At 37.3% G+C, this 15,903-nt stretch overlaps 1 pseudogene; it reads left to right on the top strand.

Moving 5' to 3' along the window:
* The first annotated feature begins 250 nt into the window (after positions 1-250).
* Positions 251-15,368, top strand: LOC133792294 (DNA-directed RNA polymerase subunit beta''-like; annotated as a pseudogene).
* Positions 15,369-15,903: the final 535 nt, after the last annotated feature.

Below are 15,903 nucleotides of genomic sequence, written 5' to 3'. Positions count from 1 at the left end.
GTTCACTATGAATCTTTGGGTACCTATCATGAGATTTTTGGACATTTACATAGTAAGAAGTATAAAAAAAGAAATTCTTTGTATATATGTTCGAACTACTGTTGGTCATATTTCTCTTTATCGCGAAATCGAAGAAGCTATACAAGGGTTTTGCCGGGCCTGCTCATAAGGTACCTAATCATATGGTATCCAAGCTAAGTAGTTCTCTGAATCCAGTGTGAATTTGAGTCCCTCTGGTTCAACAAGGAACATAATTCCTGAATTTCTACTCGAATCAAGATCGAGAAAAGGAAGTTTTCCAATCATTGACTCAAACCCATTGTCAAACCCCACTCATCAGAATATGGAGGTACTTATGGCAGAACGGGCCCGTCTGGTCTTTCACAATAAAGTGATAGATGGAACTGCCATTAAACGACTTATTAGTAGATTAATAGATCACTTGCAATGGCATATACATCCCACATCCTGGATCAAGTAAAGACTCTGGGGTTCCGGCAAGCCACTGCTACATCTATTTCATTAGGAATTGATGATCTTTTAACAATACCTTCTAAGGGATGGCTAGTCCAAGATGCTGAACAACAAAGTTTGATTTTGGAAAAACACCATCATTATGGAAATGTACATGCGGTCGAAAAATTACGACAATCTATTGAGATATGGTATGCTACAAGTGAATATTTGCGACAAGAAATGAATCCTAATTTTCGGATGACTGATCCTTTTAATCCAGTTCATATGATGTCCTTTTCGGGAGCTAGAGGAAATGCAACTCAAGTACACCAATTAGTAGGTATGAGAGGATTAATGTCGGATCCACAAGGACTAATGATTGATTTACCTATTCAAAGCAATTTACGCAAAGGACTGTCCTTAACAGAATATATCATTTCTTGTTACGGAGCCCGCAAAAGAGTTGTGGATACTGCTGTACGAACATCGGATGTTGGATATCTTACACGCAGACTTGTTGAAGTAGTTCAACACATTGTTGTACGTAGAACAGACTGTGGCAACATCCAAGGGATTTCTGTGAGTCCTCGAAATGGGATGATGTCGGAAGGAATTTTTATCCAAACATTGATTGGTCGTGTATTAGCGGACGATATATATATAGGACCACGGTGCATTGCCGTTCGAAATCAAGATATTGGTATTGGACTTGTCAATCGATTCATAACTTTTCAAACACAACCCATCTCTATCCGAACTCCCTTTACTTGTAAGAGTACGTCTTGGATCTGCCGATTATGTTATGGTCGGAGCCCTACTCATGGCGACCTCGTCGAATTGGGAGAAGCTGTAGGTATTATTGCGGGTCAATCTATTGGGGAACCGGGCACTCAACTAACATTAAGAACTTTTCATACCGGTGGAGTATTCACCGGAGGTACTGCCGAACATGTACGAGCCACTTCTAATGGAAAAATCAAATTCAACGAGGATTTGGCTCATCCCACACGTACACGTCATGGGCATCCCGCTTTTCTATGTTCTATAGACTTGGATGTATGTAATGACCCAACTACTCTAGACTTTGGACCATTAGTGAAAACTATACATAGACCCTAATCTTTAAAAACCAATGTTTAATTACATAAACTCAAAGCAGGATATGGGATCCCATTGTTTTAAAAAGAAAATATATCTTAATTGAAATGAAAAGAGATTACATAAATAGGTGCGGAAAAATACACATAAACCATAAATAAAAGACTACATCCTCGAAATCGAACTCTTGACTCCTTGAATCCATTCATCACCGATACACATTCCCCAAGCATCCACAAATCTTACCCGCCACTATAGCTATTTCCCTGCACATATAAACAAAAAAGGAATGAGCCTAATGCCCATCAAGGAAAATCTACCACATAGTTCATATACATAAATTTAATAAGAAACATAAAAACATAACATAACACTTATATCATACACATACTATAATGGCCATTATTACTTGGGGTCCCATAGACTAAACAAGTCATATGCCCAGTAGATTAGTGGGGTCCTACTAGCTAAGCAGGTTGATGAGGACACCAAGACTAAAGATCCAAGTCAAGTTCCAGTTGATCCAAGTCAAGAGGGGAGGAATGATGAGGACACCAGTTTAGGAGCTTGATCAATATTTAGCTTCTTGTAATGAGTCTTATTACATTTTGTCATCTTGTATTTTTTTATTTTAATCACGTTTTTTTTATTTAGTCTTTGTTTATTTTGTGGAAAGTCAAACACTTGACTTGTGTGAGTCCAATAGTCTTTTTTTTGTAATTTTCGGTTTTCATTAGGAAGACAAAGGGGCTTGTCTTGATGTAATTTTCGGTTTTTCATTAGGAAGACAAAGGGGCTTGTCTTTGATGTAATTTTCGGCTATATTAGGCCTTGTAAACATTTGGGAAAGGAGATTATGATGAAATGAAATTTGTGAGTTTTTCTTCTTGAGTTCTTGAAGAAACTATTAGAACTTATCAAGGGGTTCCTTGTGGCGTTCAACCTGACTTATCAAACGGATTCCCATCCCCGTTTGTGGAGTCTTCCTCATACCAAGGTTCGTGCTTGGCTAAGCATTGGGTCGCGGTTCTTCATTCCAATTTCGTGTGTTCTTGGTGGCTGCCATATTTGATGTTAGGTTTCACCACAATCGTTGGTGTGGTTCGTATCAGTTGGTATCAGAGCTTAGGATCATCCGGTTTGGCCTATCCTTTTTCATTTGTTTTTTTTCTATTCAATTCGTGTTCTTATATTAGGGTTTCTGAAAAATAAAAAAAATCAATTCGTGTTTCTATATTCAATTCGTGTTCATCTAGTCGTGTTTTTCTATTCTAGAGCTTGTTAATTTCCTTGTTTCAATTGTTTCCTTGTTTCCCTTATTTGTTGTGAAATCTGAAACTATTCTAGAGCTTGTTGATTTCCTTATTTCAATTGTTTCCTTGTTTCAATTATTTCTTTGTTTCCAAAGTTTCCCTTATTTGTTGTAAAATTCGAGCCACAAATCTTGTTTCAATTGTTTCCTTGTGTCAATTGGTTCCTTTATTTGTTGTGAAATCCGAGACTGTTATAGTGCCACAAATTATTTTGGTTTTGATCTTATTGGTTGAATCACAGATTGGTTTTTGGGAATATTGGTTTTCTGTTATTGGGAGTGTTCTTGAATCACAAATTGGTTTGTTCTTGAATCTGTTATAGTACCACAGTTTGCTTGGTTTTCGGGTTGGTTCTTTGGTGTTCAAAATTTTTCTGTTCAGAAATTGAGTATCTGGTTTATCAAATTTGAGAGATAAAAAAAAAAAGGGAAGAAAGAAAAGGAAAAGTCAAGGGGATCCGAGACCTAAAAAAAAAAAAAAAAGTCTGGAAACCTCTCTTAAATTTTTTTGTTCTATTCTTGTTCCCTATGGTCTAGAGGCCTTTTTGCCAAAACCCCACACAAGTGTTCCAAAAATCATCAGTTTTCGCGAATTTTCATCAGTGTTCGTTTGGTTTGTTTGGTAGGATTTGCTGCTTGAACCTCCATATTACCATTTCATTAGTTTTCAAAGGGCTTAAAGAAGAATACGAGTGGAAAAAGGCAGAGGTGTGAGCTTATTTGAGGGTAAAAGCCATCAAAGTTGAGTAAAACACGAGTGGACTTGAGTGACAATTTTTGAGTGAAAACACGTGAGGGAATGTGGTGAGGTCTTTTTCTATAACTGTTCTAACCTTATTTTTTTGCAGATTTTCAATCATGTCACAAAATACAAAAAGAAATGCAGGCAATGACACTCCACCACCTACAGTTCCAAATCTACAAATTGAAGCTTTAATGGGGGAGATGAGGAGGATGTTGAGGGAGGAGTGTGAGCAAATACATGAGAGGTTGGATAGGGTAGAAGAGGGAACACAACGGAGGCCACGGAGGAATAGGGTGTACCAAAGGGAGGATGAGAATGAAGGGGATTTGGAAGGGGTAGTTTCTGATGAAGAGTTTGATAGGATATCGGCGGGTAACCATAGGAGGTATGGTCGAGATAGAGAAGCTAGGAACCAGGTAGATAATTATTTAGAAAATATCAAGATGAGAATTCCAGCATTTCAGGGGAAGAGTGATCCTGAAGCATACCTTGAGTGGGAGAAGAAGATGGAGTTGGTTTTCGATTGTCACAACTATCTGACATGAAGAAGGTAAAACTAGCTGCCATTGAATTTACTGATTATGCTATTGTTTGGTGGGATCAGCTGTGCATCAACAGGAGGCGAAATGGAGATCGTGCCATTGACACTTGGGAGGCTATGAAGAGGGTGATGAGGCGACGGTTTGTACCATCTCATTATTATCGAGATCTATACCTTAAGTTGCAAGGTCTTCGTCAAGGTTACAAGAGTGTTGATGAGTATTACAAGGAGATGGAGATGGCTATGATTAGAGCCAATGTGGAAGAGGATCGGGAGGCAACAATGGCAAGGTTTTTGAATGGGTTGAACCGAGAGATTGCTAATCCAATTGAGCTACACCATTATGTGGAATTGGAAGATTTGGTGCATATGGCAATCAAAGTTGAGAGGCAGCTCAAGAAGGGTAGTACAAGTTCAAAACCAAGACCGAGCCCACACGATCCAAGTACAACACCTTGGAGGTCGAACTATCCAAGGAAAGAAGACCAACCTACTTCATCCTTTACACAAAAACCAGCCACAATAGCCACGACCCCTCAAGGTAAAACAGCCCCTACTTCGTCCCGTTCTAGTGAGATAAAATGTTTCAAATGTCAGGGGCGAGGACACTTAGCTAGCCAATGTCCAAACAAGCGAGTTATGGTAGTTCGGGATAATGGGGAGATAGATTCCGAAGAGGAAGATGATCTTGATGACATGCCACCATTGGAGGACGCTTCTATGGGTGGTGAGGAGTTTGGGGAAGAATCTGGTGAGTGCTTGCACTAGTCACACGATGAGCCTTAAATTTGCAAGCAAAAGAAGAGGAAGAAGAGGTGCAGCGGGAGAACATCTTTCACACTCGTTGTCATGTGAAAGACAAGGTATGCAGTGTTATTATTGATGGTGGTAGTTGCACTAACGTTGCTAGTTCTTCCATGGTTGAAAAGCTAGGGCTCCAAACGCGTAAACATCCTCGTCCATACAAGTTGCAGTGGTTGAATGATAGTGGTGAAGTGAGGGTTACAAAATAGGTTATGGTATCTTTTCGAATTGGCAAATATGAGGATGAGGTATTGTGCGATGTGGTTCCAATGCAAGCTGGACACCTCCTTCTAGGAAGGCCTTGGCTATTTGATCGGCGAGTCCAGCATGATGGCTTCACCAACAAGTACTCATTCACGTTCCGTCAACGAACAATCACTCTAGTTCCATTGACGCCAAAGCAAGTATATGAAGACCAAGTGAGGTTGCAAAAATTGAGTGATAAAAAAAAATTGAGTGAGCAAAAGAAGGAGAGTGAAAAGATGAATGAGAGTGAGAAAAAAGAGAGACAAAGAGAGAAAAGGGTCGAATCACGTGAGAGAGAAATGAAAGAGAAGAGTTCGATCAATGAGGGAAAATTAGAGAGAAAACAAAATAATTTTTATGCAAAAAAAAGTGAGGTTAAGCGAGCATTGCGTACAAATCAGCCAAAGAATTTACTCATGTACAAGGAGGCTCTTTTAAACACTAACCAACTTGATGCTAACAAGGGTCGTCACAAGCAGGTTTTTGATCCCGGTGATTGGGTATGGTTACACATGAGGAAAGAGCGATTCCCAGCACAAAGACGTTCCAAATTGCTACCTCGAGGAGATGGGCTGTTTCAAGTGCTAGAAAAGATCAATGACAATGCCTACAGACTCGATTTACCAGATGAGTATACTGTTAGTGCTACTTTTAATGTTTCTGATTTGAGTCCTTTTGATGCAGGTGACGATTTGAGGTCAAATCTTTCTCAAGAGGGGGGAATGATGAGAACACCAAGACTAAAGATCCAAGTCAAGTTCCAGTTGATCCAAGTCAAGAGGGGAGGAATGATGAGGACACCAATTTAGGAGCTTGATCAATATTTAGCTTCTTGTAATGAGTCTTATTACATTTTGTTATCTTGTATTTTTTATTTTAATCACGTTTTTTTTATTTAGTCTTTGTTTATTTTGTGGAAAGTCAAACACTTGACTTGTGTGAGTCCAATAGTCTTTTTTTTTGTAATTTTCGGTTTTCATTAGGAAGACAAAGGGGCTTGTCTTGATGTAATTTTCGGTTTTTCATTAGGAAGACAAAGGGGCTTGTCTTTGATGTAATTTTCGGCTATATTAGGCCTTGTAAACGTTTGGGAAAAATCAGATTATGATGAAATGAAATTTGTGAGTTTTTCTTCTTGAGTTCTTGAAGAAACTATTAGAACTTATCAAGGGGTTCCTTGTGGCGTTCAACCTGACTTATCAAACAGATTCCCATGCCCATTTGTGGCGTCTTCCTCATAGCAAGGTTCGTGCTTGGCTAAGCATTGGGTCGCGGTTCTTCATTCCAATTTCGTGTGTTCTTGGTGGCTGCCATATTTGGTGTCGGGTTTCACCACAATCGTTGGTGGGGCTTGTTAGTCATATGGGTCATATGCCCAAGCCTACATACATACATAACATAACACATTTCATAACATAAAAACATAAGATAACATATAAAACATATAACACATGAATTCTATCCTATTTTCCTTACCAAAATTACCGGGATAAGAGGACAGAGTTGGGACTTTGGAACACTCCTAAGAACCATTTGAAAAAGAGTGAGTATAGTGAAGAAGAGAAATGAAAGGAATGGAGGAAGGACTAAACCATTGAGAAAATACTTACCAAAAACTTATGTGCAAGTTCTTAGATTTCCTAACCAAAATAAGAATAAGGTTAGAATAAGTAGAAGACTATGAGAACTTTTAAAGAAAAAGTACAGAAACGAACTAGAGTTTGGGTTACCTTGAAGACTTGTAAGACCAATCTAAACCTCGAACCAAAATACTATGAAACCTTACTTCCCCAAGTGTTTGATAAGCTTATGATGATCAAGCTTATGATTTCCCCACCCAAGTGTTTACACTCTCACACTCACCTAGCAACTTGCAGCCTCTGAACTTAGAGCAAAAGATGAATAATGGCTGGGTACTAGGTCCTATTTATAGAGTTTAGGAATGAAAGGATCTTAATTTAGCTTGAATAAAAATAATGGCTTTTTAAGTGAAAATAATTTGAATTATCGTTCAGCAAAGGCTGAAGACTCGTTCAAAAAGATGCTGGACTTATCAAGAGGTTGAAGGGTTGAATGGAAAATGATTTCAAAAACATTCAAAATATGCTGAAGGAGGCGATATATCGCCCCCTATAGGCGATATATCGCCTAGACCATTATGCCCGAGGCAAACGTGCATCGTTTCGTGTTTTCCGTATCTACGTGCTGCGATATATCGCCCCCTATAGTTGCGATATATCGGCATACGCTGATTTTTTAAACACGAAATTACACATTTTTAGCTTAATTCAAATTGGGTAAACAGCCTTGACTAAGCCCTCAAACGTATTCAAAGCTGCTGACTAACCTTAGAACATTCAAATTTTACCCTTTTTAAATTTAATCCTCAAAATACTTAATCCTTAATCACCCATACATAACATGTGCTTAAAATCCTATTGGTTCTTATCTAAACCTTATAGTATAAATATTATCCTCAATATTAGCCATATTAATCAAACCTTAGGTTAACATCAATATTCTTAATCTATAGGTTAAACTTAAAAAATCTACAAGCACTACTATGAGTGTCCAAATAATTCCCGGTCTGAACCAAAAATCGACAGTCATAAAGATAATACTATAATTACTAAAATACTACTATCTAACTAGCTAAGTAAAGTTCTTGGACTCTACAATGTAATTATTGAGAGTGAAGATATTAGCCATAACGTGACTATTCCACCAAAAAGTTTGATTTTAGTTCAAAACGATCAATATGTAGAATCAGAACAAGTGATTGCTGAGATTCGCGCAAAAACATCCACTTTTAATTTCAAAGAGAGGGTTCGAAAACACATTTATTCTGACTCTGAGGGAGAAATGCACTGGAGTACCGATGTATATCATGCACCAGATTTTACGTATAGTAATGTGCATCTCTTACCAAAAACAAGTCATTTATGGATATTATCAGGAAGCTCGTACCGATCCAGTGTAGTCCCATCAAATGGGAAATTTCACGGGCCTATAGCCCATGATAATTTCGACCTAGGGCTTCAAAATGGCTATTATTTTATTGATTTTTTTAATTAAATTAAATGACCTAATTGAGTCTATAAAAGGAGTGCATAGAGAGAAGTCAAAACATAAGTCACAAGTCAGATTTTCTGATAGTTTTAGATTCTCTCTAAACACAAGTCTTTTTCTAAGCCTCTTTGTTATTTTCTCTTCTTCTCTCTATATCTATCTCATGTGTTGAGAATTGCCCACACTAGTCTAGGTGGTTCTAAGGATACATTGGAAGGTTGTGAAGAAAATAGAAGATCGGTTCAGTTTCTTGGTAATACTCTGCGACAGAGAGGATACAAGAGTAAGAGAAACTGAAGGAAGGACTCTTTAATTTCGTTGCGTATACTATAAGTATTCTATTCTTTGTTTCTCTTTGAATTCAATTTTAGAAACATGTTTTAGGCTATCTCGTATTAATTTGTTTAATATTAGATATACATGAAAATAAAGAAAAATCCTGTATAAGTTTTACCAACAACTGGCCTCAGAGCCTTTGGTAATCTTTATTTTCATGCATGAACATGTTTAAAATTGGATTATTTGATATGTTTGAATAATTGGATGGTTTTCATGTTTTTATGAAACATATTGATTTTATGTGAATTTTAGCAATTTTTAGGTTATTTTGTTGTGTTTTCTATGCTATTAATTTTTATATATGCTTTATTTTGTGTAAAACATGTTAAAAATTAATTAGAAAATAGTTTTGGTTTGAAAAATTGCTCAATTTTTTTTTTTGCATTGGCTCCCATGCGCGCCTCGCGATAAACAGTACCCCGTGGTACTGTTCATCCAATTTTTTTTTTAAATTTAAAAAAAAATTGTGGAAATAAATTATTTATAATCAAAACCAAAAATATTTTTTTGTTTTATCATTTAATTTTTTTTAAATAAGATATTTTTGTTAGTTGGGATTTAAATAATTAGATATTTTCTACAAATATTCAAATTCAAATTTAAAAATAGACTAACAACTTAACTTTAAATCTTTTAATATATTAAAACAATAGAATTATGATATCAGATATTTAAGATATTTTCATTTAAATTCTTGATTTTTTTTATTAAATCTTTATATGAAAATATAAATATCTTTTTATTCTATAGTTTTTAATATTTGAATTATTTGAAATTTGAATATTGTTAGTTAGATATTTTTATGGATATTTAAATTTGTTTAACTATTTTGAGATATTTTAGGATTGTTATAACTATTTATATTTTTTTAATGGTTAAAATATTAGATAATAGTTGTAACAACACAAGATATTTTGGAAAATAGTTAAGATATTGATTTTAAAATTTAAAATTGGTTAAATTTTTAGAAATATCATTTTTTTTCAGCCAATTAATAAAATATATTTTTTAAATGGGATTTAAATTAACTTTGGTTAATTGTTGATAAATCCTATTTAAATTAAATTAATATTTTTTATATCAAATTAACCTAAAACTAAGTTGATTGTTGATAAATGAAATTTAAATTAACTATTGTTAATTGTTGATAAATTTCATTTAAATTAACATATTTTTTGTAAAAATTTAATTAATTTGAATTTTTTGAAAAATTCTAGATGATTAATTGTGGTATTTTTTGCAAATGAAATTAATTGTGGTATTTTTGCATAAATTCATAGAATTGCTCATATATGCCCATCCAATTATAACATGTATGTTTGCACTATATGTGGTATTTTTGCAATTGGACTTAGATGCATATAGTGGCCCATATGTTTGTTGAATATATGGTATTTTGCCAAATAAAATATTCATAAAATGATAGGTTTATTTGGGCCCATTAGAAAATGTAAAGTTTAAATTCCTCTCTTGTGGGTGATTCCACTTGTGAAGGCCCATTTTCTTTGCATGACTATAGCGGGCCTAATCAATTAATAACAATGAATAAAATGAAGGTTTAAATTCCTGTCTTTTGGACCTTGTATGGAAGATAGGGAGCCTTTGTAGTGGGAACGACATACTGGACCCAACCCTCCTCCATACAAGCCCAATTGTTAAGGCTCATTTACCTGAGTAGGACTTAATTGTATAGGTTCATTATATTAGTTCAACCTAAATATTGATTAGAAACAAATTAATTCTAAACTAATTGAATTTGTTTCAATGTAACACTTTAGAATTAATAGGATATTATAGGACTTTGGTTTTAAAAAATTTAATCTGTTTAATTTTTTTTTTGGGAAAACCATAGTCGTCATTAATTTTCTAAAAATAAATAATAAAAATACTATTTTTTAATTTTATAATGAGCTTATTTTAAGAATTTTATTCGATCTCCACCGTTGGTTTAACATAGTCAATAGCTTAATGGGGCCTCGAGGCGCTTTGATTCGTCCCCCTACGGAAGGTGTTCATTAGTTATTTTGAAAAGGTTAGATCTCAAAAGATAGATAATTATAGGTCAAATTCTACTAGACTCACCCCTACGGTGACTACTAGAACTAAATCTATGATTATCGAAACCATGGGTCTAGCTCATAAAATAAGAGATTTTGTTTTCTTATTTGATCGAATAGTAGGTTGTTAATAGTGGTGTCCATTATTGAATGAGTTTACAACTCTATTTAACTAGTGGTTTTGACTCTCGCCAACCGGGACAAGGATATCATAGATTAGTTAAAAATCTAAAGAAATATAGATATGATTGTTTTTGGTATTTTTTCTCATATCTTACATATTTTGGTATATGTTGCGCTATTTCTTGAAATTTGTGTGAATAGAAGTTTTATTGAGCAAATGTGATTGATTTCTATTTTATTGATAATTTGTAGTTTTAAGCTATGTAGTGTCTGTGTCTACTCCCATCCTTTCTCAACTTTCGATGGAGAAACTCACTGGACAAAACTTCCTTAATTGGAAGCAGAATATCAACATAGAGTTGATTGGTGACAACTCTGAATTCATCATGATTGAGGAATCCCCAAAACGAGCACTGTGTCCACACGTTAGTGATGGCACCGTCAATGCTCGTGATGGTACCGTAAATGCTTGGATAGCACTGTCTCTGCACGTTCGTGATGGCACCGGGAAGGCATAATTGGAGGTTAAGAGAATTAATGGTAAGAAAGCGTGAAATGGGTATTGAATAAGTATGCATAATGGTAATCTTGGCCCGTTAGGGCATAAATGTGAATGTGTGTGATAAATTGTTGAGACCACATTATTATGTGGGTAGATTGATAAATATATATGCGTGTACAAGTGTGTGCATTTGTAACTATCAGCACGAGGCGATCCTAGGGAGCAAGTAGCGGGAAAGTCACAACGGGGTTTAAAAGTTGACTTTGGATAAGTCAGGGATATTATAGGTATCGGGTAGTTAATTAGACTATCGGGTTATGAAAATAAATATATGGAGATATATTTGAGGTCAGGGTGTCTAGGTGGGAATAATGGGAGATTTTACCATTTTGGCCTCGGGGACGGTTCCGGCACCCCGAGCCTTGGGTTTGACTTAAATGATAAGGCTAGACTTACTAAGAATAGAAAACAGTAGAACCACTATAAACCAACCTTTTCTTTCTCAACTCTCTTCTCTCTCTCAAGGGAAATAAACAGAGAAAATCAAGAGGGATTTTGAGGGGATTGAGCTAAGGATTTCTGGGAATTGAAGAGGGGGATTTTGAGGTTTAACTCAAGGGTTATCCAAGGAACTGAATCAGCACTAAGGTAAACAGTGAATTCCTTTCTTTTGGTTAGAAAATTATGAGTTCTAGCTAGGTGTTGAGATAATTGTAACTTTGATATTTAAGGTTGAATTTGAGCTGAAAGCTTGGGAACTAGCTGGGGTTTGGCTTAGAGAAGGTGCTCAATGGAAGAGGTGAACTCTAATTCATGATTTAAAAGTTTAAATTCAGGTTTTGACTGGTTGGTTTTGAGTGTTTGTGTTCTTGGGTTTCAGAAATTGAAGATGGGATTTCTATGAGTTTTAGGCTTAGTTTTCTGTTGAATTAAGATGCTAAAGTTGTCTTAAAAGTGTTGGGAATGATTGATATGGAAATAGGGAGCTTTGGGGTGGTTTTGGGTAAGGTTTGGAGGTTGAAAATGGTGGAAATTCTGGGTTCGACGGGAAGGGCCGCGGCTCTGTTCTAGAGCGTTGCGGCCCTAGCTTGCAAAGGAGCCAAGAAGGCTCGGCCAAAGGTAAGCGCCCGGTGCCCAAAGCAAGGGTCGCGGCGCGTGTCCCCTTCAGGTGTGGTGTTGGCTCTGTTTTGGAGAAGGGTCGCGGCTAAGCTTCAAGGGCCGCAGCCCTTGGCTGTTCACTTGAGTTTTTGAGGGTTTTAGGCACGAGAAAGTGGTCTAGGGTGCTTGGGTTTGGTTTCACCACCGTGGTTGGTGGAATTTGGAATCCCGAAAGCTAGTTTGTTCATGAAAACCCATATGTGAATATTAATGGAATTCATTATCTTGGTTGTGACTAGGTGACAAGCTAGGGCTCGGGAATGGATCGTGCTCGGGGGTCGTTCTTTCTAATTAAAGCATTTGGCATTAAGGTAAGAAAAATGCACCTGTGTATGTGGATAGGATGGGACTAAGTGTTCCCTATATTTGAATGTGTTGTTATGTGATTGCGATACACTATGTGACTATGTTGGGACTAAGAGTTCCCTATAATGATATGAATGTCATAAGGTGGTATTATGCCACGAGGACATGTGGTAACGGCCTAAGGGTGCCAAAATCCACACTTGCGCATAGGGCGCGGCTTGGACACTGGTATCCGAGGACAGCTTATTATGCACTGAGCTTTGTTTAAGCGGGCCGGAGTCAGTGGGTTAAACAGAGGGTGCGGCCTAAGTCGTCGGCCCTGAATATTGTGTGGTATAAGTGTATTATATGACTGATTGTGTCTTGAATCTGAATGTGTGTGCTGAATATCTGTTGTAGATTATTGTCTATGACTTAATGAGTATCTGGAGCTGGATTGGTTATTGACCAGTATGTTGTCTTGAATGGATATTATGGTTTGAGAGAACTGAGTAATGCCTTGTGGTTATTGGATTATGCTCTGTGAATTGTCTAGCTGCTATAACTGTTATGTTATGATATTATGTTTTCTTGCCGGGCTTCGGCTCACGGGTGCTACATGGTGTAGGTAAGGCAAGTTGGCCATGGGTTGGAGAGCTCTGGGGGCAAGGTGTACATTGTCAGCTGCTCGGCCGCCACGATCAAGGATTTGTACAGGAACGGGAACCTAAAATGACTTGATTAGCAAGTCCTGCACTATTTCAAACACACAGTGTAACGGTCTTGGTTATCCAGGGCGTTACAACTTGGTATCAGAGCGTCCTAGGTTTAAGGGTTCCTGGAGATAGGCTGGACATGTACACTTGCCGCCGAAGACAAGCTCGACTCAGGGTTCTTTGATTGAATATTTGAGACTATATGCTTAAGCTTTTGATTAAAATATGAATGTACTATGCTGTATGGCTATAGGGAGCATGAGAACTGATAGGGCCTGACCCTTGACTATTGCATGATGTGATGGAGGTGTGCTGATTAGCATTGTTGTTGCATGTGAATGAATATTGGGACGATGGATTGCATCTCGTTTGCTTGTGGGTGACTGCCCAAGGTGAATTTATATGTTATGCTTGTCTGTTGATTTCTAGGAAGCATGAGGAAGTGTGAATGAACATGGTAGCAATAAATTGGATGGCTAAATGCATAGAAATGGGAGTTAATGTTTATTATGTTCTTCTATGTGTGTATGAATATTGTGATTACTTGGACCTGGATATGGTTTGGTTCAGAGTGAGAACATCAGGGTTGAAGAGCTTAGTAAGCTGTGGCAGATGAACTCAGATTGTTTGCTTGGTTTCGTAGACCTGGTATCGTAATACAGGAAGGTTGCAGATGATAACTGGGGTTGGTAACCTCCATCTATCATGAAAGTTGTAGAGTCGTTTGTTAGCATATGATGGTGTTGGTTCGTTATAAGGGCACAGACAGATAAAAGATATTGAATGGAAAGCCTAAAAGACATTATCTTCTGGTTTAAAGAGGAAAGTTTGGGTTGGCTTAAGAATTGTTTAGTGGATGGGCAAAGCTGATTCCACTTTTGGCGATATGGTGATGAGAGGTCATAACCAAGGGATTGTGTTAAGTACTTGTGGCAGAAGGATGCTAGGAAATGGTATTCAGATTGAGACATTGGCATGATGGATGGGAAAGAACTTAAATGGGAATTTGACAAAAGAAGTTATAAGGACATAGTCTGAGCTGCGGAGATTAATGAATCTATGAGCTTGATTTGGGATATTAAGACAATGATGACAGGTGTTAATGAGTATTAGAAGTTGAATGCTACACTTTAGGGAGAAATATACAAGTGGTGGTAATTGGGAATGATGACCCATGTAAAGGTTAAGTTTTTGGGATGGTCCAGGGTGACAGGGCCGCTCTAGTGTATTGGATCTTCGGTTGTATTTGAGAAGTAGAGAGAGCCATGTGGCTTGAGATCTATGAAATGAGATATCGAGCATGAATGCTGTAGGGAAAAGGATGCAAAAGATAGTACTTCTATTGATGGAACTCAATGAGGATAGATTTGCGGTTATCGAGGTAGAGGGACCCCAGGCAGTGCTGTGGCACCCAGTTTGTGATAGGAAAGGGGGTTTTGATTGCAAAGGTAGTTGTCAGAATGGTGACGAGAACCAGTGAGGTTATCTGGTATGTACCTAAGGCAGAGGATGTTGCTAGAAAGGATGACAGGGGAAGGCATGGTTTCTACGTGAGATAATTTGATATGTTAGGATGGTTTTCCTCATGGTGAGGGAAAGAAAGACTGGGATGCCTTGTTACATCTGAAGCCCGAAACTAGTTTCTTGAAATTGACTAGTGGGTTAGATAGTTCATGTTTTTGGTTACATAACGAGTTGGAAGAGTTCAGTGTTGAGTATCCTTCAAGAAAGATTCAGACATGGAGAGAGTATGCCTCAAGGGTACAGTGCGAGAGGCTGAAGGAAACAGTAATTGCTGGGGAGGAACTAGAAACTTTTGGCAGAGGATTTGGGATACAAATAATCAAGAGATTTGTAGTGAGAACAGTAGGGCTTGTTGTAGGGAAGCTTCAACAAGAGTTAGGGTTGGAGAGTTAATCTGCTAAGGGGTAACCATGGGTTGTAAGGGATATCACCTGGGAACTAATAATTTGATTGGATGGAAACTAAGCCGATCAGTAGGCATTCAGATGGGTACAAAGAAGGAATGGGAACACTTCAGGACTGGACTACGAACAAGTTTCATGTTGGAAACATTATGGAAGGTGGTATAACTTGACAGGAAGAATTACCTACGCAGTCGAAGAGGTTTGATCTTGAATCAGATGGAGCATTGTATTGTGGGACTTGTTGATATCGTCGGTTAAGAATGAAAAGTTTTAACGTTGGGTACAAGACGGAACAATGTCTCCAGGAATTGATCTATGATCTGGTTATTACCAGCTAGTGATCAAGGAAAGAGACATTTAAGGAATTGCTACTTGTACTGAGTAGGGTGTGAAGAAATTGGTAAAAAGGGTTCTAAACCGGTTCAAGCAGCACAGGTAAGTTCTTCAGGCAGAGAGTACAAGAACGGTGTGGACAAGCCTCCTTTAAGTCTACGAGTGGTATGTTGGACTACCTCCAGACAAAA

The sequence above is a fragment of the Humulus lupulus genome, chromosome 7 (assembly GCF_963169125.1).
Source record: "Humulus lupulus chromosome 7, drHumLupu1.1, whole genome shotgun sequence".
NCBI lineage: Eukaryota > Viridiplantae > Streptophyta > Magnoliopsida > Rosales > Cannabaceae > Humulus > Humulus lupulus.
Note: the sequence above shows the minus strand (reverse complement) of the source record. Positions and strands in the feature narration are given on the sequence as shown.